The sequence below is a fragment of the Pan paniscus genome, chromosome 1 (genome assembly GCF_029289425.2).
Source record: "Pan paniscus chromosome 1, NHGRI_mPanPan1-v2.0_pri, whole genome shotgun sequence".
NCBI lineage: Eukaryota > Metazoa > Chordata > Mammalia > Primates > Hominidae > Pan > Pan paniscus.
The window spans coordinates 148,975,967-148,985,130 of NC_073249.2; the positions used below are offsets into that span (position 1 = coordinate 148,975,967).

General features: G+C 39.9%; 1 protein-coding gene across 7 annotated transcripts in view; it reads right to left on the reverse strand.

Moving 5' to 3' along the window:
* Positions 1–9,164, reverse strand: part of NEXN (nexilin F-actin binding protein) — a 57,642-nt gene that overhangs the window by 30,085 nt on the left and 18,393 nt on the right. The window lies entirely within an intron of this gene.

Here is a 9,164-nt window from a genome sequence, read left to right on the forward strand (position 1 = left end):
TGCACCATGTTGGCCAGGCTGGTCTTGAACTCCTGACCTGAAGTGATACACCCAGCTCGGCTTCCCAAAATGCTGGGATTACAGGTGTGAGCCACCACGCCCAGCCAGAATTTTTTTTTCTCCCTTTAATTCTGTTGTTTTTGTTTCATGTAATTTCAGGTTTAATTGCACACACATTATGATTATAAGATATCTTCTTTTTGAATTGACCCTTTCAGCAGTATGTTTTTTGTTTTGGAGGCAGAGTCTCACTCTATCGCCCCAGGGTGAAGTGCAGTGGCACAATCTCAGCTCGCAATCTCTGCCTCCCAGGTTTAAGCAATTCTCCTGCCTCAGCCTCTTGAATATTTGGGATTACAGGCAGCACACCATCACACCCAGCTAATTTTGTGTGTGTTTTTAGTACAGACGGGGTTTCCCCATGTTGGCCAGGATGGTCTGGAACTCCTGACCTCAAGTGATCCGCCTGCCTTGGCCTCCCAAAGTGCTGGGATTACAGGTGTGAGCCACTGTGCCCAGCCTATCAGTAAGAAATGTCTTTCTTCTTACCTCATTGTCTTAAACTTATCTTACATTAAAATAGTCACACCAACTTTCTTTCTTCTTTTCTTTTTTTTTTGGCAGCGGGGATGGAGTCTCGCTCTGTCACCCAGGCTGGAGTGCAGTGGCGCCATCTCGCTCACTGCAAGCTCTGCCTCCCGGGTTCACACCATTCTCCCACTTCAGCCTCCCGAGTAGCTGGGACTACAGGCGTGTGCCGCCACGTCCGGCTAATTTTTTGTATTTTTAGTAGAGACAGGGTTTCACCGTGTTAGCCAGGATGGTCTCAATCTCCTGACCTCGTGATCCGCCTGCCTCGGCCTCCCAAAGTGCTGGGATTACAGGCGTGAGCCACCATGCCCGGCCACCAGCTTTCTTTTTATTTATTCATTTATTTTTTAGAGACAGCATCTCGCTGTGTCACCCAGGCTGAAGTACAGTGGCACAATGACAGTTCACTGTACCCTTGAACTCCTGGGCTCAAGCGATCCTCCTTCCTCAGCCTCCCAAGTAGCTGGGACTACAGGCATGCAGCACTATGCCCAGCTCTTTTTTTTTTCTCTATAGAAATGGGGTTTCACTGTGTTGTTTAGACTGGTTTTGAAACCCTGGGCTCAAGCAACTCTCCCACCTTGGCCTCCAGAAGTGCTAGGATTGCATCCGTGAGCCACTGCATCTGGCCCCCAACTTTCTTAGGTTTACAGTTTGCATGGTATATAATTTTCTAGCTATTTACTTTCACTCTATCTATGTTTTTATATGTAAAGTATATGTCTTGGACACAGCATATGTTTGGACCTTGCTTTTTACAAAAATCAATTCTGATAAAATCTGGGTTTTCTTTTTTTTTTTTTTGAGACGTAGTTTCGCTCTTGTTGCCCAGGCTGGAGTGCAGTGGCACGATCTCGGCTCACTGCAACCTCTGCCTTCCAGTTTCAAGCGATTCTCCTGCCTCAGCCTCCTGAGTAGGTGGGATTACAGGCTCCCACCACCACACCCAGCTAATTTTTCTATTTTTAGTAGAGATGGGGTTTCACCATGTTGGCTAGGCTGGTCTCGAACTCCTGACCTTGTGATCCACCCACCTAGGCCTCCCAAAGCGCTGGGATTACAGGCGTGAGCCACCGTGCCAGGTCTAAAATCTGTTTTTTTAATTGCAGCATTTAGTCCATTAACATTTAATGTAATTATTAATATCAATGAGTTTAGGCCTATCATTTAAATATTTATTTTAGGTTTGTTTTATCTTGTTTTGTTTTTTTCTTTTGGAATTTTCTAGCCAACTTTTTTTTAATAGAGTTTATTTTAGGTTCACAGCAAAATTGAGTAGAAGATAGAGATTTCCTGTATATGTTCTGTCCCTGCACATGCTTAGTCACCCCCATTATCAACACTGGATAACCCCATTATTACCACCTATTGGAGTGGTACATTTGTTATAAATGATGAACCTATACTGACACATCATTATCACCCAGAGTCCATAGTTTACATTAGGGTTTACTCCTGAGTTGTACATTCTGTGGGTTTTGGGTAAATGTACAATGACATGTGTCCATCATTACAGTATTGCACAGAGCAGTTTCACTGACCTAAAAGTCCTCTTTACTCCACTTACTTATGCTTTTCTCCCCCATAATTCCTGGTAACCATGATCTTTTTACTGTCTTCATAGTTTTGACTTTTCCAGAATGTCATACAGTTGGAACCACACAGTATGTAGCCTTTTCATATTGACTTTTTTCACATAGTTATGTGCATTTCAGTTTCCTCTATGTTTTTCATGGCTTGATAGCTCATTTCTTTTTAGCACTGAATAATATTCTATTACCTGCATGTACCACAGTTTATCCATTCACCTACCAAATGACATCTTGGTTGTTTCCAAGTTTTGGTGTTTATGAATAAAGTTGACATAAATATCTGTATGCAGGTTCTTGTGGACCATGATTACTGGATTATATGGTAAGAGCATATTTAGTATTATAAGAAACCACCATGTAGCTTACCACTTGGCATTCCCACCAGCAATGAATGAGAGTTCATATTGCTCCACATCCTCACCAGCATTTGATATTGTCAGTGTTCTGAATTTTGGCCATTCTAATAGATGTGGAGTGGTATTTCATTGTCATTTTTATTTGCATTTCCTTGAATATATATTAAATGAATAAATATTAAATTAGAATTATATTAAATAATATATTAAAGCACCTTTTCATATGTTTATTTGCCATCTGTATCTTCTTCAGTGAGATGTCTCCTAAGATCTTTGTTTGGTCCATTTTTTTTTTTTTTGAGATGGAGTCTTGCACTGTCACCCAGGCTAGAGTGCAGTGGCATGATCTCAGCTCACTGCAACCTCCGCCTCCCGGGTTCAAGCAATTCTCCTGTCTCAGTCTCCCGAGTAGCTGGGACTACAGGCACCTGCCACCACACCCGGCTAATTTTTGTATTTGTAGTAGAGATGGGGTTTCGCTATATTGGTCAGGCTGGTCTCAAACTCCTGACCTCAGGTGATCCGCCCACCTCGGCCTCCCAAAGTGCTGGGATTGCAGGCGTGAGCCACTGTCCCCAGCCCTTTGGTCCATTTTTTAATTGGGTTGTTTGTATTCTTATTACAGAGTTGTAAGAGTTCTTTGTGTATTTTGGATAACAGTCCTTTATCTGATATGTCTCTTGCAAATATTTTCTCCAAGTCTATGGCTTATCTTTTAATTCTTTTCACAGTGTCTTTTGCAGAACAGAATTTTTTAATTTTAATGAAGTCCAGCTTATCAATTCTTTCTTTCATGAATTGTGACTTTGGTATCATAGCTAAAAAGTGAACTCTAAATCTGAGGTCATCCAGATTTCTGTCTATGTTTTCTTCTAGGAGTTTTATAGTTCTGTGCTCTAAGTCTGTGATTCATTTTGAGTTAATTTTTGTGAAGAATGTAAGGTCTGTTTCTAGATTCAGTTTTTTGCAAGTGGATGTCCAGTTGTTCCAGCACCATTTGTTGAAAATAATCTTTTCTCTATTTTACTGCCTTTGCTCCTTTGTCAAAGATCAGTTGATTATACTTACGTGGATCTATTTCTGGGCTCTCTATTCAGTTTCGTTGATCTTTTTGTTTATTATTTCACCAACACCGCACTGTATCAATTACTGTAGGTTTATAGTATGTCTTAAAGTTGAGTAGTGTTAGTCCTCCAGCTTTGTTCTTCTCCTTCAACACTGTGTTGGCTATTCCAAGTCTTTTCCCTTTTCATATAAACTTTAGAATCAGTTTGTCAATATCCACAAAATAATATGCTGGGATTTTGATTGGGATTGCATTGAATCTGTAGATGGATCTAGGGAGAATTAATATCTTAATAATGTTAAGTCTTCTGATCCATGAACACAGTATGTCCCCCCCATTATATACATATTCTATAATTTCTCAGAAATGTTTTGTAGTTTTCAATGTGCAGATCTTCCACATCTTTTGTCAGTTATCCCTAAATAATTTCATAGTTGTTTATACTACTGTAAATGGTGTTGTTTTTTAGATTTAAATTAATGATTGTTGCTAGTACATGTTTAGTATCCCTTATCTGAAATGCTTGGGACTAGAAATGTTTCAGATTTCAGATTTTTTTTTTTTTTTTTTTTTTTCAGACAGAGTCTCACTCTGTCACCCAGACTGGAGTGCAATGGTGCAATCTCGGCTCACTGCAACCTCTGCCTCCCGGGTTCAAGCAATTCTCCTGCCTCAGCCTCCTGAGTAGCTGGGACTACAGGTGCGTGCCACCACATCCAGCTAATTTTTGTATTTTTAGTAGAGACAGGGTTTCACCATGTTGGTCAGGCTGGTCTCAACTCCTGCCTCGTGATCCGCCTGCCTCAGCCTCCCAAAGTGCTGGGATTACAGGCATGAGCCACCGTGCCTGGCCTCAGATTTCAGATCTTTTTTGGATTTTGGAATATATATATATATATAAAAAAACAGGCTATCTTGGGGATAGGACCCAAGTCTAAACATGAAATTCATTTATGTTCCATATACACCTTATACATATAGCCTGAAGGTAGTTTTATAGAATATTTTAAATAACTTTTGCATGAAGCAAAGTTGTTTTGTTTTGTTTTTGAGATGGAGTCTTGCTCTTGTCGCCCAGGCTGGAGTGCAATGGCGCAATCTCGGCTCACTGCAACCTCCACCTCCTGGGTTCAAGCGATTCTCCTGCCTCAGCCTCCCAAGTAGCTGGGATTACAGGTGTCCACCACTATGCCTGGCTAATTTTTGTATTTTTAGTAGAGACAGGGTTTCACCATGTTGGCCAGGCTGGTCTCGAACTCCTGACCTCAGGTAATCCACCTGTCTTGGCCTCTGAAAGTGTTGGGATTACAGGCGTGAGCCATTTTGCTCGGCCAAAGCAAAGTTTTGACTATGTTTTGACTGATCTGTCACATGAGGCCAAGTGTGGAATTTTCCACTTGGGGCGTCATGTCAGTACTCCAAAGGTTTCAGATTTTGGAGCATTTGGATTTTAGATTTTCAGATTAGGGATATTCAACCTGCATACAGAAGTATAATTTTGGGGCCAGGCGCTGTATCTCATTCCTTTAATCCCAACCAACACTTTGGAAGGCTGAGGCAGGGGGGTTGCTTGAGGCCAGGAGTTCAAGAACAACCTGGGCAACGTAGTAGACCCCATCTCTACAAAAAATTTAAAAATTAGCCAGGCCTGGTGGTGTGTGTCTGTAGTTTTGGCCACTTGGGAAACAGAGGCAGGAGGATCTCTTGAGCCCAGGAACTCAAAGTTACTGTAAGCTATGATCATATCACTGTACTCCAGCCTGGGTGACAGAGTGAGTCCCTATTTCTAAAAGAAAAAAAATTAAAATTAAAAAATACAATTTTTATATTCTGGTTTTATATCTTGCAACCCTGCTAAAATAACTTATTAGTTTTTTTTGTTGTTGTTTGTTTTTGTTTTTGAGACAGTCTCACTCTGTCACCCAGGCTGGAGTGCAATGGCACAGTCTCAGCTCACTGCAACCTCCACCTCTCGGGTTCAAGTGATTCTACTACCTTAGCCTCCCGAGTAGCTGGGACTACAGGCGCGACCCACGACACCCAGCTAATTTTTGTATTTTTAGTAGAGACGGGGTTTCACTATGTTGGCCAGGCTAGTCTCGAAGTCCTGACCTCGTGATCCGCCTGCCTTGGCCTCCCAAAATGCTGGGATTACAGGCGTTAGCCACCGAGCCCAGCCTAATAACTTATTAGTTCTATTGGCTTTTTCATAGATTCCATCAGATTTTCTACATACATAGATGATCACATCATCGGTGAGCACAGTTCTACTTTTTCCTTTCCAGTCTGGATGCCTTTCATTTCTTTTTCTGGCTTGACTGTACTAGCTAGAACCTCCAGTACAATGTTAGATAGAAGTGGTAAGAGCAGATATCTTTGTCTTGTTCCTGATCTTAGGAGAAATATGTCCAGTCTTTCACTGTTAAGTAAGATGTTAGCTGTAGGCTTTTCTTAGATGCCGTTTATCAGACTAAGTTTGCTGGAGTAATTATCAGTAACAGATGTTGGATTTTATCTAATGCTTTTTCTGTGTCTATTGAGATAATCATATGGCTTTCATTTTTAATTTATTAATATTGTGAGTTACACTAACTGATTTTCAAGTGTTAAATCAACCTTAACATTCCTAGGATAATTCCCAATTGGTTATAATGCATTATCCTCTTAATATATTGCTGGAATCAATTTGATAAAATTTTGTTAAGTTTTGTATCTGTATTTATGATAAATTATTGGTTGTGTAAGTTATCTTTTCTTGTGATGTCCGCTTTTATTAACAGAGTAATATTGTCTTTATAGAATGAGTTGGGAATTATTTCTTTAGTTTTCTGGAAGAGTTCATGTAGGATTTAGTTTTATTTTTTCCCTAAATATTTGCAAGAACTCCCCAGTGAAGCCATGTGGGACTGAAGTTTTCTTTATGGGAAGGAGACAATATAATGGGGGAGAGGATGGGACATGATTCCCTGTAATTATTAATAAGATCCTAACTTTTCTTGTTTAGTGGGTCTGTTGGTGCTTATGACATTATTAAAAATAAAGGAGTAAATTAAAGGAATCCATCTATACATGAGTGTGTCATGAACTAAGGTTTATGAGTAACTTAATTTTATGTGCCTGAGATAAAAATAATAAATAGCACTAGTCCTGTTGTCTTACTTGAGCCATTATATCATATCTAAAGTTACCTGTTAGATATTTTATTAATTAATTAATTTATTTATTTATTTATTGAGATGAAGTTTTGCCCTTGTTGCCCAGGCTGGAGTGCAATGGTGTGATCTTGGCTCATTGCAACTTCTGTCTCCCGGGTTCAAGCGATTCTTCTGCCTCAGCCTCCCAAGTAGCTGGGATTACAGGCATGCCCCACTACGCCCGGCTAATTTTGTATTTTTAGTAGAGACAGGGTTTCACCATGTTGATTAGGCTGGTCTTGAACTCCTGACTTCAAGTGATCCACCCGCCTTTGCCTCCCAAAGTTTTGGGATTACAGGCATGAGCCACCATGCCTGGCCTGATATTTCTTCTTATATAACCAACAAAACCTACCCTTCATTCTCATGGCTTCTCAAACCTTGCAGTTATTTTTGATTCATTCTTCTATATCTCCTAGATTTTAATAGATTGTCAAGATTTATGAATGTTGCTTTCAAACTTCTCTTACATATTACTTCATATTTCCACGGCCTCCATACTAATACAGACCTTCAATCACCTCACATTTAGATTACCAAAATTTGGTAATCAGACCTAAATCCAAATTTCAAATCCGTTAACTGCTTAGTTAGGATTAGCTGAGAGCATTATATGAAGAACCCTGGAATAATAACTAACATTAGTAGATATCAATAACTTTGACTAATTTTATTACTATTCATCTCCCCTACTAGAATTTACTCTATTTAGGAAAAAAACCTATCTTCCCCTGCCAGTGAGCATATATAATGTATTACTTACACAATTGTGGTGGCTCATGCCTGTAATCCCAGCACTTTGGGAGGCTGAGGCGGGCAGATCACCTGAGTTCAGGTGTTCGAGACCAGCCTGACCAACATGAAGAAAGCCCATCTCTACTAAAAATACAAAATTAGCTAGGAGTGGTGGCACATGCCTGTAATCCCAGCTACTCGGGAGGCTGAGGCAGGAGAATTGCTTGAACCCGGGAGGCAGAGGTTGCTGTAAGCTGAGATCGCACCATTGCACTCCAGCCTGGGCAACAAGAGCAAAACTCTGTCTCAAAAAAAAAAAAAAAATAGAGGTAGGGGAGGGGTGGGGGTGGGTGCAGTGGCTCACACCTGTAATCCCAACACTTTGGGAGGCTGAGGTGGGAGAATCGCTTGAGCCCAGAGTTTGAGACCAGCTTGGGCAACATAGCGAGACTCATTTCTACTGAAAATTTAAAAATTTGCAAGTGTCGTAGCACATGCTTGTAGTCCCAGCTATTTGGGACACTGAAGCAGGAAGATCGCTTGAGCCCAGGAGTTCAAGGTTGCAGTGAGCTGTGATCATGCTACTGCACTTCAGACTGGGCAACAAAGCATGAGACTGTCTTAAAAATAAAAATAGAGACAGGGGTCTCACTCTGTTGCCCAGGCTGGTCTCGAACTCCTGGCCTCAAGTGATCCTCCCACCTCAGCTTCCCAAAGTGCTGGGATTACAGGCATGAGTAACCATGCCCGAGCCTCTCGTGCAGTTTTTTAGAGTAATACTAAAGGGTATGAGGAAAACTTGGAATCATGGGATCATAAGAACTGATAATTTTAGGTCAATTAATTGGCCAGAAGGGACTTCAAAAGCCTTTTTTTGTGTGTGTGAAATGAAAGAAAATTGGGTGGCTTACTGACAGTGAAGAATTAATCTGTCAAGAATAGTCCTAGAAAATAAATGAATCAGCTAGACCTCTTCATTTAATTTGTAAAAAATCCTCAAATTATATCTTGACTTAATTATAGATTTAGAATAAAATAAAATTGATTTTAAAAATTTACTATGAATAAAACCACTTAAAATCGTTTTTTAAAATGTCATTTTAGTATTCTGAGCTCTCATTTTTAAACTCAGTGAAAATTTGAACAGCACTAGCCTTAACTTTCTTGGTTAAAATATAAGCAAGTGATCCTTTACTCAAAGTTTGCTCTGTTCTGCCTTTTGAGGATAAAAAGTTGTAGCAAAATAAGTTCATGACCTTTTTGTGTTATGCAATTGCACTTAAGGTGCAAATTACAAACCAATAGAACTCACATCTCTTAAATATTTTTATGTTGGAGAAAAAACTTCACAATTACGTAGACACTGTAAATACATATAAGATTCCTTTATTGTTAATTAAAAGGGAAGTATGACACTGCCTTGGTAGAAACAACAGTGCATTTCAGTTGCTAACTCATTTACCTATCTGTGTTAACACAAGGATAAAGGTATGAATTTGACTCTGTTTGGCCTATTAACTTCACAGGAAAACTCTGTTCCCTAGTCATTAATTGTATTATCCTATCTAAACCCACTATTTCACTAATACATCCTTTAGTCACAAAACATGAATAAAATTAATGATGAAGA